The sequence below is a fragment of the Triticum dicoccoides genome, chromosome 1A (assembly GCF_002162155.2).
Source record: "Triticum dicoccoides isolate Atlit2015 ecotype Zavitan chromosome 1A, WEW_v2.0, whole genome shotgun sequence".
Classification (NCBI taxonomy): domain Eukaryota; kingdom Viridiplantae; phylum Streptophyta; class Magnoliopsida; order Poales; family Poaceae; genus Triticum; species Triticum dicoccoides.
Window position 1 is genome coordinate 74,935,140 of NC_041380.1, and position 14,279 is coordinate 74,949,418.

The 14,279-nt window shown below is 41.2% G+C and overlaps 1 pseudogene; it reads right to left on the minus strand.

Annotated features, from left to right (window-relative positions):
- The window catches only part of LOC119351742, a 143,097-nt pseudogene extending 129,573 nt beyond the window's left edge, over positions 1 to 13,524 (minus strand).
- Between the last annotated feature and the right edge of the window lie 755 nt (positions 13,525 to 14,279).

Genomic DNA, 14,279 nt, shown 5'->3' on the forward strand with positions numbered 1-14,279 from the left:
GGCTCCGGCTGCTGCGGCCGGCGTCTTCCGTGGCCGGCACCCTGCTGCGGTGGGTCAGGGGCTCGTCCGCTAACGGGCGCCCCGTAGCCCCTTGCACCCGTGCGCCCACGCCCGTTCGGGCGAGCGCCCGCACCCGCGCCCGGTCGGCCTCCTGGGCCACTACCGGGTGGGGTCCGATGCCCTCTGGGCCACTGACTAGCGGGCCCCAGCCCCAGAAACGTTTTTAAAAAAAAAAGGAAAAAAAATAAATAAATAAATAATAAAATAAATAAAACAATAAATATAAATAATTAAATTAAAATGATTTAATAAAATTATTAATTAATTAATTAATTAATTAATTAAGTTAATTAATATGGTTTAATTAAATTAATTAACTAGTTAAGTTTAATTAAACTGTAATTAGATTAACCTAAACCCTAATTAACCTAAATAGAGAATGACAGGTGGGTCCCACTGGACCCACATGTCAGGGTTGACTCAGTCAACCCCTGTTGACTGCTGACGTCAGCATGACATCATGCTGACGTCATAAATACATTTTTTCGAATTAATTAAATATATAATTAAATTCCAAAATTATTAAAATCTTTTAAAAATCATATCTTTTAATCCGTAACTCGGATTAAAATATTTTCAACATGAAAGTTGCTCAGAACGACGAGACGATTCCGGATACGCAGTCCGTTCGTCCACCACACCCCCCTAACCTATCGAACCCGCAACTTTCCCCCTCCGGCTCCTCTGCCCGAAAACACGAAACACCGGGAATACTTTCCCGGATGTTTTCCCCCCCTTCACCGGTATCATCTACTACCGCGTTAGGGCACACCGAACACCGCGTATTGCCTTGTTATATTTTGTGATGCTTTGTTTGCTCTGTATTCATTATTTCTTCCCCCCTCTTCTCTCCGGTAGACTACGAGACCGACGCTGCTGCTGACCAGTTCGACTACGGAGTTGACGACCCCTCTCTCTTGCCAGAGCAACCAGGCAAGCCCCCCCCTTTGATCACCAGATATCGCCTACTCTTCTCTATACTGCTTGCATTAGAGTAGTGTAGCATGTTACTGCTTTCCGTTAATCCTATTCTGATGCATAGCCTGTCATTGTTGCTACAGTCATTGATACCTTACCCGCAATCCTAAATGCTTAGTATAGGATGCTAGTGTTCCATCAGTGGCCCTACACTCTTGTCCGTCTGCCATGCTATACTACTGGGCTGTGATCACTTCGGGAGGTGATCACGGGCATATACTATATACTTTACACTGTTACATTACCTGTGATACTGTTCGGAGTTGGGGGCTGAAGGGGCAGGTGGCTCCATCCAGGTAGTGGTGGGCCTGGGTTCCCGACGGCCCCCGACTGTTACTTTGTGGCGGAGCGGCATGGCAGGTTGAGACCACCTAGGAGACAGGTGGGCCTGGCCCTGTTCGGCGTTCGCGGATACTTAACATGCTTAACGAGATCTTGGTATTTGATCTGAGTCTGGCTACGAGCCTATACGCACTAACCATCTACGTGGGAGTAGTTATGGGTATCCCGACGTCGTGGTATCAGCCGAAGCACTTCAGACGTCAGTGACGGAGCGGCGCGCGCCGGGTTGGACTGCGTTAACGCAACTTCCTTTGTAATGGAGGTTGCTAGGTCTGCTCACCGGCCGCGTACGCAACGTGCAGGTGTGCTCAGGGCGATGGTCCCAGACCCCTGCGCGCTTAGGTTTAGACCGGCGTGCTGGCCTCTCTGTTGAGCCTAGGTGGGGCTGCGACGTGTTGATCTTCCGAGGCCGGGCATGACCCAGGAAAGTGTGTCCGGCCAAATGGGATCGAGCGTGTTGGGCTATGTGGTGCACCCCTGCAGGGAAGTTTAATCTATTCGAATAGCCGTGATCTTCGGTAACAGGACGACTTGGAGTTGTACCTTGACCTTATGACAACTAGAACCGGATACTTAATAAAACACACCCTTCCAAGGGCCAGATACAACCCGGTGATCGCTCTCTAACAGGGTGACGAGGGGAGGATCGCCGGGTAGGATTATGCTATGCGATGCTACTTGGAGATGATACTTGGAGGACTACAATCTACTCTCTTCTATATGCTGCAAGACGAAGGTGACCAGAAGCGTAGTCTTCGACAGGATTAGTTATCCCCCTCTTATTCTGGCATTCTGCAGTTCAGTCCACTGATATGGCCTCCTTACACATATACCCATGCATATGTAGTGTAGTTCCTTGCTTGCGAGTACTTTGGATGAGTACTCACGGTTGCTTTCTCCCCCCTTTTTCCCCCTTTCCTTCTTTCTGGTTGTCGCAACCAGATGCTGGAGTCCAGGATCCAGACGCTACCGTCGACGACGACCCCTACTACACCGGAGGTGCCTACTACTACGTGCTGCCCGCTGACGACGACCTGGAGTAGTTAGGAGGATCCCAGGCAGGAGGCCTGCGCCTCTTTCGATCTGTATCCCAGTTTGTGCTGGCCTTCTTAAGGCAAACTTGTTTAACTTATGTCTGTACTCAGATATTGTTGCTTCCGCTGACTCGTCTATGATCGAGCACTTGTATTCGAGCCCTCGAGGCCCCTGGCTTGTATTATGATGCTTGTATGACTTAATTATGTTTTAGAGTTGTGTTGTGATATCTTCCCGTGAGTCCCTGATCTTGATCGTACACATTTGCGTGCATGATTAGTGTACGGTCAAATCGGGGGCGTCACAATAACTCTCCCGAAGGTTTCATTCCGTTTGGATTCCGTTTGATATTCCTTTTCTGCGAAACACTGAAATAGGCAAAAAACAACAATTTGCACTGGGCCTTGGGTTAGTAGGTTAGTCCCAAATAATATAAAAGTGTAAAATAAAGCCCATTAACATCCAAAAAAGATAATATAATAGCATGGAACAATAAAAAATTATAGATACGTTGGAGACCTATCAAGCATCCCCAAGCTTAATTCTCGCTCGTCCTCGAGTAGGTAAATGATAAAAACAGAATTTTTGATGTGGAATGCTACCTAGCATAATCTTCAATGTAATTTTCTTTATTGTGGCATGAATGTTCAGATCCAAAAGATTCAAGACAAAGTTTTAATGTTGACCTCAAAATAGTAATACTTCAAGCATACTAACTAAGCAATTATGTCTTCTCAAAATAACTTGGCCAAAGAAAGTTATCCCTACAAAATCATATAGTCTATTTATGCTCTATCTTCATCACATAAAGTATTTAATCATGCACAACCCCGATGACAAGCCAAGCAATTGTTTCGTACTTTTGGTGTGCTCAAACTTTTTCAATCTTCACACAATACATGAGCGTGAGCCATGGACATAGCACTATATGTGGAATAGAATGGTGGTTGTGGAGAAGACAAAAAGGAGAAGATAGTCTCACATCAACTAGGCGTATCAATGGGCTATGGAGATGCCCATCAATATATATCAATGTGAGTGAGTAGGGATTGCCATGCAACGGATGAACTAGAGCTATAAGTGTATGAAATCTCAAACGAAACTAAGTGGGTGTGCATCCAACTCGCTTGCTCACGAAGACCTAGGGCATTTGGGGAAGCCCATCATTGGAATATACAAGCCAAGTTCTATAATGAAAAATTCCCACTAGTATATGAAAGTGACAAAATAAGAGACTCTCTATCATGAAGATCGTGGTGCTACTTTGAAGCACAAGTGTGGAAAAAGGATAGTAACATTGTCCCTTCTCTCTCTTTCTCTCATTTTTTTAGTTGGGCCTTTTTTTATGGCCTCTTTTTTTATTATTATTTTTCGTCCAAAGTCTCATCCTGACTTGTGTGGGAATCATAGTCTCCATCACCCTTTCCTCACATGGGACAATGCTCTAATGATGATCATCACACCTTTATTTACTTCCAACTCAAGATTTACAACTTGATACTTAGAACAAAATATGACTCTATGTGAATGCCTCCAGCGGTGTACCGGGATATGCGATGAATCAAGAGTGTCATGTATGAAAGAATTATGAATGGTGGCTTTGCCAAAAATACGATGTCAACTACATGATCATGCAAAGCAATATGACAATGATGAAGCTTGTCATAATAACAGAATGGTGGAAAGTTGCATGGCAATATATCTCGGAATGGCTATGGAAATGCCATAATAGGTAGGTATGGTGGCTGTTTTGAGGAAGGTATATGGTGGATTAATGGTACCGGCGAAAGTTGCGCGATACTAGAAAGGCTAGCAATGGTGGAAGGGTGAGAGTGCTTATAATCCATAGACTCAACATTAGTCATAAAGAACTCACATACTTATTGCAAAGATCTATTAGTTATCGAAACAAAGTACTACGCGCATGCTCCTAGGGGGATAGATTGGTAGGAAAAGACCATCGCTCTTCCCCGACCGCCACTCATAAGGAAGACAATCAATAAATAAAGCATGCTCCGACTTCATCACATAACGGTTCACCATACGTGCATGTTACGGGAATTACAAACTTCAACACAAGTATTTCTAAAATTAGCAATTACTCAACTAGCATGACTCTAATATCACCATCTTCATATCTCAAAACAATCATCAAGTATCAAACTTCTCATAGTATTCAATGCACTTTTTACGGTAGTTTTTATTATACGCATCTTGGATGCCTATAATATTAGGACTAATTTTATAACCAAAGCAAATTACCATGTTGTTCTAAAGGACTCTCAAAATAATATAAGTGAAGCATGAGAGATAAATAATTTCTATAAAATAAAACCACGACCGTGCTCTAAAATATATAAGCGAAGCACTAGAGCAAAATTATCTAACTCAAAAGATATAAGTGAAGCACATAGAGTATTCTAATAAATTCTGATTCATGTGTGTCTCTCCCAAAAGGTGTGTACAGCAAGGATTATTGTGGTAAACTAAAAAGCAAAGACTCAAATCATACAATACGCTCCAAGCAAAACACATATCATGTGGTGAATAAAAATATAGCTCCAAGTAAAGTTACAGATGGACGAAGACGAAAGAGGGGATGCCTTCCGGGGCATCCCCAAGCTTAGGCTTTTGGTTGTCCTTGTATTTTACCTTGGAGTGCCTTGGGCATCCCAATCTTAGGCTCTTGCCTCTCCTTGTTCCATAATCCATCAAATCTTTACCCAAAACTTGAAAACTTCACAACACAAAACTTAAACAGAAAATCTCGCGAGCTCCGTTAGTAAAAGAAAACAAACCACCACTTCAAGATACTGTAATGAACTAATTCTTTATTTATATTGGTGTTAAACATACTGTATTCCAACTTTTATATGGTTCATAAACTCTATTACTAGCCATAGATTCATCAAAATAAGCGAACAACACACGAAAAACAGAATCTGTCAAAAACAGAACAGTCTGTAGTAATCTGTAGGTTTAGAATACTTATGGAATCCCAAAAATTCTAAAATAAATTTCTGGACGTGAGGAATTTATCTATTAATTATATGGAAAAATAATTAACTAAATATCACTCTCCAGTAAAAAATGGCAGTAAATCTCGTGAACGCTAAAGTTTCTGTTTTTTACAGCAAGATCGCAAAGACTTTCCCCAAGTCTTCCAAAAGGTTCTACTTGGCACAAACACTAATTAAAAGCATAAAAACACATATAAACAGAGTCTATATGAATTATTTATTACTAAAAATAATCAATAAACAAAAATTAAATTGGGTTGCCTCCCAACAAGCGCTATCATTTAACGCCCCTAGCTAGGCATAAAAGCAAGGATAGATCTAGGTATTATCATCTTTGGTATGCAATCCATAAGTGGCTCTCATAATAGGTTCATAAGGTAATTTAATTTTCTTTCAAGGAAAGTGTTCCATACCCTTCCTTAACGGAAATTGGAATCTAATATTCCCTTCCTTCATGTCAATAATTGCACCAATCGTTCTAAGGAAAGGTCTACCAAGAATAATAGGACATGTAGGATTGCAATCAATATCAAGAACAATGAAATCTACGGGCACATAATTCCTATTTGCAACAATAATAACATTATTAATTCTTCTCATAGGTTTCTTAATGGTGTAATCCGCAAGATGCAAGTTTAGAGAACAATCATCAAATTCACGGAAACCTAGCAAATCTCACAAAGTTTTAGGAATCGTGGAAACACTAGCACCCAAATCACATAAAGCATAGCATTCATGATCTTTAACCTTAATTTTAATAGTATGTTCCCACTCATCATGAAGTTTTCTAGGGATAGAAACTTCCAATTCAAGCTTTTCTTCATAAGATTGCATTAAAGCATCAACGATATGTTTAGTAAAAGCTTTGTTTTGACTATAAGCATGCTGAGAATTTAGAACGGATTGCAACAAGGAAATACAATCTATCAAAGAGCAATTATCATAACTAAATTCCTTGAAATCCAAGATAGTGGGTTCATTGCTATTTAAAGTTTTGACCTCTCCAATCCCACTTTTATCAATTTTTGCATCAAGCTCTAAAAACTCCGAATCATTGGGACGCCTTTTAACTAAAGTTGACTCATCTCCAGTCCCATCATTATCAAGATTCATATTGCAAAACAAAGATTTAATAGGGGGCACATCAATAACTTTAAATTTTCATCATTATTATCATGGAAACTAGAAGAACACGCTTTCACAAAGCAATCCTTTTTAGCACGCATCCTAGCGGTTCTTTCTTTGCACTCATCAATGAAAATTCTCATAGCTTTGAGAGACTCATTGATATCATGCTTAGGTGGAATAGATCTAAGTTTCAGAGAATCAACTTCAAGAGAAATTCTATCCACGTTCCTAGCCAACTCATCAATCTTAGACAATTTTTCTTCAATCAAAGCATTGAAACTCTTTTGCGAACTAATAAATTCTTTAATATTCGATTCAAAATCAGAGGGCATCTTATTATAATTTCCATAAGAATTGTTGTAGGAATTACCATAATTATTAGAGGAATTACTAGGAAACGACCTATGATTAAAATTACCTCTATACGCGTTATTACCAAAATTGTTCCTACCAACAAAATTCACATCCATAGATTCATTATTATTCTCAATCAAAGTAGACAAAGGCATATCATTAGGATCATAAGAAACACTCTTATTAGCAAACAATTTCATAAGTTCATCCATCTTTCCACTCAAAACATTAATTTCTTCTATAGCATGGACCTTTTTACTAGTAGATCTTTCAGTGTGCCATTGAGAATAATTAACCATAATATTATCTAGGAGTTTAGTAGCTTCTCATAAAGGGATTTCCATAAAAGTGCCTCCCGCGGCCGAATCTAAAAGATTTCTAGAAGAAAAATTCAATCCGGCATAAAATTTTTGTATAATCATCCAAAGATTCAAACCATGTGTAGGGCAATTACGAATCATTAATTTCATTCTCTCCCAAGCTTGTGTAACATGTTCATGATCAAGTTGCTTAAAATTCATAATATTGTTTCTAAGAGTGATGATCTTAGCGGGAGGAAAAATACTTAGAGATAAAAGCATCTTTGCACTTATTCCATGAATCAATACTGTTTTTAGGTAAAGACGAACACCAAGTTTTAGCATGATCTCTAAGAGAAAACGGGAATAACTTCAGTTTAACAATATGATTATCCACATCTTTCTTCTTTTGCATATCACACAAATCAACAAAGTTGTTTAGATGGGTAGCGGCATCTTCACTAGGAAGGCCTAAAAACGGATCTTTCATGACAAGATTCAACAAAGCAACATTAATTTCACAAGATTCAGCATCGGTAAGAGGAGCAATCGGAGTGCTAATAAAATCATTATTGTTGGTGTTGGAAAAATCACACAATTTAGTATTATCTTGAGCCATCGTGACAAGCAAGCAATCCAACACACAAGCAAACAAGAAACAAGCAAAAAGAGACGAACTAGAAAAGAGAAGGGGAACAGAAAAAGAGGGCGAATAAAACGGCAAGGGTGAAGTGGGGGAGAGGAAAATGAGAGGCAAATGGAAAATAATGTAATGCGAGGGATAAGAGTTTGTGATGGGTACTTGGTATGTCTTGACTTGTGCGTAGACTCCCCGGCAATGGCGCCAGAAATCCTTCTTGCTACCTCTTGAGCACTGCGTTGGTTTTCCCTTGAAGAGGAAAGGGTGATGCAGCAAAGTAGCGTAAGTATTTCCCTCGGTTTTTGAGAAGCAATGTATCAATCCAGTAGGAGGCCACACGCAAGTCCCTCGTACCTACACAAACAAATAAGAACCTCACAACCAACGCGATAAAGGGGTTGTCAATCCCTTCACGGTCACTTACGAGAGTGAGATCTGATAGAGATGATAAGATAATATTTTTGGTATTTTTATGATAAAGATTAAAAGTACAGATTTCAAAATAGAAGGAAATATAAATAGCTTATTGACTGAAGATTAATATAATGGAGAATAGACCCGGGGGACATAGGTTTCACTAGTGGCTTCTCTCAATATAGCATAAGTATTATGGTGGGTGAACAAATTACTATCAAGCAATTGATAGAAAAGCGAATAATTATGAGAATATCTAGGCATGACCATGTATATAGGCATCACGTCCGTGACAAGTCGACTGACTCCTGCCTGCATCTACTACTATTACTCCACACATTGACCGCTATCCAGCATGCATCTAGAGTATTAAGTTCATAAGAACAGAGTAACACATTAGGTAAGGTGACATGATGTAGAGGGATAAACTCAAGCAATATGATATAAACCCCATCTTTTTTATCCTCGATGGCAACAATACAATACGTGTCGTTTTCCTTTCTGTCACTGGGATCGAGCACCGCAAGATTGAACCCAAAGCTAAGCACTTCTCCCATTGCAAGAAAGATCAATCTAGTAGGCCAAACCAAACTCATAATTCGAAGAGACTTGCAAAGATAACCAATCATACATAAAAAAATTCAGAGAAGAATCAAATATTGTTCATAAATAGACTTGATCATAAACCCACAATTCATCGGATCTCGACAAACACACCGCAAAAAGAGTTACATCGAATAGATCTCCAAGAAGATCGAGGAGAACTTTGTATTGAGATCCAAAGAGTGAGAATAAGCCATCTAGCTAATAACTATGGACCCGAAGGTCTGAAGTAAACTACTCACACATCATCAGAGGGGCCATGGAGTTGATTTAAAGGCCCTCCGTGATCGATGCCCCCTCCGGTGGAGCTCCGGAAAAGGCCCCAAGATGGGATCTCTTGGGTACAGAAGGTTGCGGCGGTGGAAATAGGGTTTCGTGGTGCTCCTGGATGTTTTTAGGGTATATCAGTATATATAGGAGGAAGAAGTAGGTCGGTTGAGCCACGAGGGGCCCACGAGGGGGAGGGCGCACCCAGGGGGTAGCCGCGCCCCTGCCCCGCGGACTCCTCGTTGATTGCATGACGTCCAATCCAAGTCCTCTGGATCACGTTTGTTCCAAAAATAACTCTCCTGAATGTTTCATTCCGTTTGGATTCCATTTGATATTCCTTTTCTGCGAAACAATAAAATAGGCAAAAAAACAGCAATTTTCACTGGGCATTGGGTTAGTAGGTTACTCCCAAAAATAATATAGAAGTGTAAAATAAAGCCCATTTACATCCAAAATAGATTATATAATAGCATGGAACAATCAAAAACTATAGATACGTTGGAGACGTATCAGTTCCCAAGACTACATCAAGTTCTACTTCATCAAGTACGACTACAACTCCAAGTATTCCCATCAAGTTGATGTGGATCCCAAACAAGAAGAACTAGAGAGTTCTTGAGGGTGACTCTGCCAACATACTTCACTCAGATTCATTTTGGCCAGGGCAAGTGCAATAAATTTCCATATCTTGCACTAGTTCAAGGAGTCACAAACCCTTTTGTTGGTAAGACAAGGGACAAGATAACCTAATGCTTTCATGGACATCATCATATGTGTGTTTCACTCTATGTCTATGGATATCCTTGTGTGTTCCTTGTGGGACTAACCCATGTAGGTATTGAAAGTGCAACTCACTCCAATGGATTGCTCCAAATGATCTACATCAACATTGAGCATCCACATCTTCAACACCTACATGAAGTCATCATTGACAAAACCCAAGGTTAGTTCATCCCTCTAAGGGGGGATATCACATCTAGGGGGAGCTTTGCTCTAAGAATTGAGCTAAAGCAACTCTAATGATGTGAACACAACAATGCTTTATGTAAAAGTGGTAACCCAGCTTGTGCTTAAACGATGAGTATGACCTATGATCAAATGTTCTCATTTGACTCCTAAGTCAATATACTCATATATAGATGACCTAGTCATCGCCAATTGATTGATAGATGCTAGAGTGTTTGTGCATGCTTTGCCACTTGTTTTATTTTCCATCTTATTGTGTGAGCATGTTAGTTGCATAATTTTCTTCATTCGAGGACATCCATTTGTTGCCTTGGTTGTTTGGTTTTTTGTTTTTGCCAAATGGATGGACAAGAATGCCTAAGTACTCCCTCTAGCTATCTATGATTTTTCTCGTCTCAAACTCTATTCATGCTACATCACAAAGTTTGAACAAGTCACCTTCGGACCCTCCGGGTGAGGAGCACTCGGAGCCACCGATCCGTCAAGAGCTTAACTTCCAAAACCTCTTAATGCCTCTCAGTCAGACCAATTCATTCCTACTCGGTCTCACCGAAATCATTAAGTTGATCTAGGTTTTATCTCGGTGCAACCAATTAGAACCATTCGGTCACACCGAGTTGCAGCAACTACTAGCAGTTTTGCATCTCAGTGCCACCGAGTAGTTCTACTCGGTCACACCGACAACACCTGGGTATTTATACTTTGCGTACCCGTACGGTTGAAAATCACTTCAACCGCACGAGCCCACGCCCCAGCACTGCCGCCCCTGGTCTCCGGATAGTCGTCGTCGTCGCCAGTGACCTTCTGCCGCTGGTCTCCACCACCGTCAACGGAATCCTCACCGCTGTTGTCGTCGTAGAAAGTCCATCGCCAAGTTAGGGTACGGATTTGACCCTTTGTGCTTTCAATTACTCTGATTCTTGTGCAAAGTATAATGCCTATGTTCTTCCCACGTATGAGATTGATCTATCCACCAAACGAACTCCTTAGAATAGATTTGATGCAAAAACTTAGGGTTAGGTCCGCCAAACCCATCTCGGACCGACCGATCAGAGGATATTGGTCACACCGATTGGCCCAAGCCATTGCACAAGTGCAACTCGGTCTGACCGAAGTGTACTAATCGGTGAGACCGAAATCACTTTATCTGTGAAACCCTAGCATCTCAGAGACACCAAACTGCATTTCGGTCTGACCGAAACTGTCTGTTTAGACTCTGTTAGTGCTTCGGTGTCACCGATTTTGTCAAATCGGTAGCTTCAAAATGCTTTCTGCAGAAAACTAAAATTAAGTTTGTGTCTCAATATTTTGCAAAATAAGCTGCACTTTGTGATGCTCATCTACTCTATCTACACCCAACTATTCACAGGGTCAATTTCAGCAATGTCAGAGGGCGGTGATAGCTAGAATAGGTCTGAAGAGCAGCTCAACCTCGGTGAGGGCACTAGTCCCTCTAGCAGCTATGATGAGGGGAGTAGGAGCACTCTCAACAATTTGCCTAAGGTAACAACTAGGGAAAGGAAGAAACGAACATCTGAATCTGAGGATGAAGATTTTTTTTATGGAGGAGGAAGTGATCTCCAAGAATAAAGTACTCAAGAAAGAGTATGATGTTACTGCCACAAAGCCTGGAATGCAGAAGAAAGCTCCTGCCAAAAGAGCTCCAATGTCAAAAGCCAGAGCCTCAACTCAAGAAACCATGGAATTTACTCTTGAACCAAGAGAGGAATAGGTTGCTGGAGGAAAGAAGAGGAAGGAGAGAGTCAGAAAGACTATTGCCAGAGTCATTGGTAAACTCTCTATGATGAGAGATTCTGATGAAGAAGATGAGGAGGAGGAAGAGCCTGTTGCACCTCCTATAAAGACTCAGAAGCTTATGGGAGATGCCATAAGGACTGGGGTTGCTCCACCTAAGCCCAAGTCTGCCCCAAGCCATCTGCACCTAAGAGATCAACACGGAATATTTCTGCTGCTGAAAAGAACAAGGCCCCGATGCCTGAAGCTCAAGAATAAGAAGAGCCACAAGTGCTCAAAAAGCTCAAGCCCAAGATTCCAGATCATAATGATGATCATCTTGTTGCAGAGAATATGAAGCTAAGAAAGGATGCAGGCCCGAGACTTTGGAGAAAGACTAATCCCTATGCCACCAGGAGGAGGACTGCTATGGACTACCGCTTTCACACAAAAGGAACAACATGACTTCTATGAGACTGCCCTATTGGACAAGAAGCCCAATGTTTGTGATATGAAATGGGTTGACTGGAAATACATTGATGACAATGAAGATTATTTCCCAAGTGTGCATGAGAGTTTCAGAATGAATGGTGTTGACAAGTTGTTGGTCAGAAGTTGACTAAGTGGAATGATGAGATGATCATGCAATTCTATTCCACTGCTCACTTCTACCCTGATGGAAAGATAGTCTAGACGACTGAAGGAACAAGATATCAATCTACTATCTCAGAATGGGCCAAGCTGATCAATGCCCCAGAGGAAGAGGAGAATGACATTCATGTGTATGTTAAGCCTAGAAAGGATCACAACTCCATGGCTAACATGCACAAGCCTATTCCTGATAAAGCCTTGGAGACTCACAAGTTTGGATTAATATACTATCTGCTTGCTGGTTTGACCACCATCAACACTATATTGAGGCACACTCTTTTGCCCAAGTCAGGAGATCATAGAATGATCCATGGTCACTCCATCAACCTGCTTCACTTGTTTGATGTTCCTCAGAAGTTCAAGGCGATGAGCATGATTGTGGAAACTGTGAAGAGAACAACTGCAAATTAGAAGAGATCTTTTGGATATGCCCCTCACATTCAAATGATCAATTCCAAGATGGGAACTGAGACATATCTACTTGATAGAGATCATCTTCCCCTGAGGCCAGACTTTGAGGACAATGAGGTTGTCATGGATGCTTCCCATCCTACTTGTGCTGAAGCCTAGTAGAAGAGAGAGAAAGCAAAGGCTGCAAAAGCAACAAAGGCAGCAAATGCACCAGATGCCTCCACGGTGCTACTCAAGACCAAGCGATATCAACTCGGTTATCTGCTTGAGGCTACAGTGAGAATTGAGAAGAGCTTGGCCACCCTTATTCAAAATCAGGAAAGTCTTGAGAGGATCATTGAGACAAAATTTCATGACCTAGATGTGAAGGTCATTGAGATACAAACCATTGTGGAGAAGCTCCAAGAGGATGCTGAGGACAAGGAGGATAAACCAACTACAGATACTTTCCAGAGAGTGCCAAGAGCAGAAAGGCCATCAGCAGTGCCAGTTGTCAGAGACTCCAGGACTACTACTTCAGCACCTGCAGCAACTGCCGCAGTTGTACCTCAAGTGTCAGCCCCTCCAGCTCCACAGACTTCTGCTGAACCTTTTGCAGATGCCCTACTCTCCACGCCATCTATGCACACCGAGCGACAAGCCATAATACCCCTTCAGGAGCTCTCGGAGATTGTGCCTAGAGTGTTGTATAGCACTATACGTTTTCAAACTTTTTGGTAACTTGTTGCCAAAGGGGGAGACAGTGTATAGATCTTAGGCTGAGAGAGAGAGAGAGAGTGTCTTTCTCCTAATTGGTTTTATTTGCTTCTCTTGCTACTTTGATTGTTTGGTTGTTTGATTCCTATGCTACTATTTGTGTTATGCTCGTGAGATACTTATGCGATCATGTGTTTGATCATACTATGCTTAATGTGTGGTTGCTTGCTTATATCCATGAATTTGTGTATGATCAATCACTTGTACCCTTGGTGATGAGTGCATGTTATTTAACTCTTATCATTTTGAGCGCTCCAACAAGATGTATGTGACATGGAAGAGTGACTCATGATCCTAATCGATTGTGCATTTGCATTCAAACGCAAATTTTAAATAATGCATGAATTTAGGGGGAGCTCTTGCTTATCACATACTTCTCAAAGAGACGATGTATTTCATTCATATTATCATTTGTCAAAGCTTTTATCTATATGTTGTCATCAATTACCAAAAAGGGGGAGATTGAAAGCGTAACTAATCCCTGGGTGGTTTTGGTCATTCATAACAACATATAGCTCATTGAACTAATATCCATTCAAGTTAATTATTTCAGAAAGTTCAATGATTGGCATGGCATGGATTAGAGATGTGGACCCCTCAAAATGCTAAGGACACATA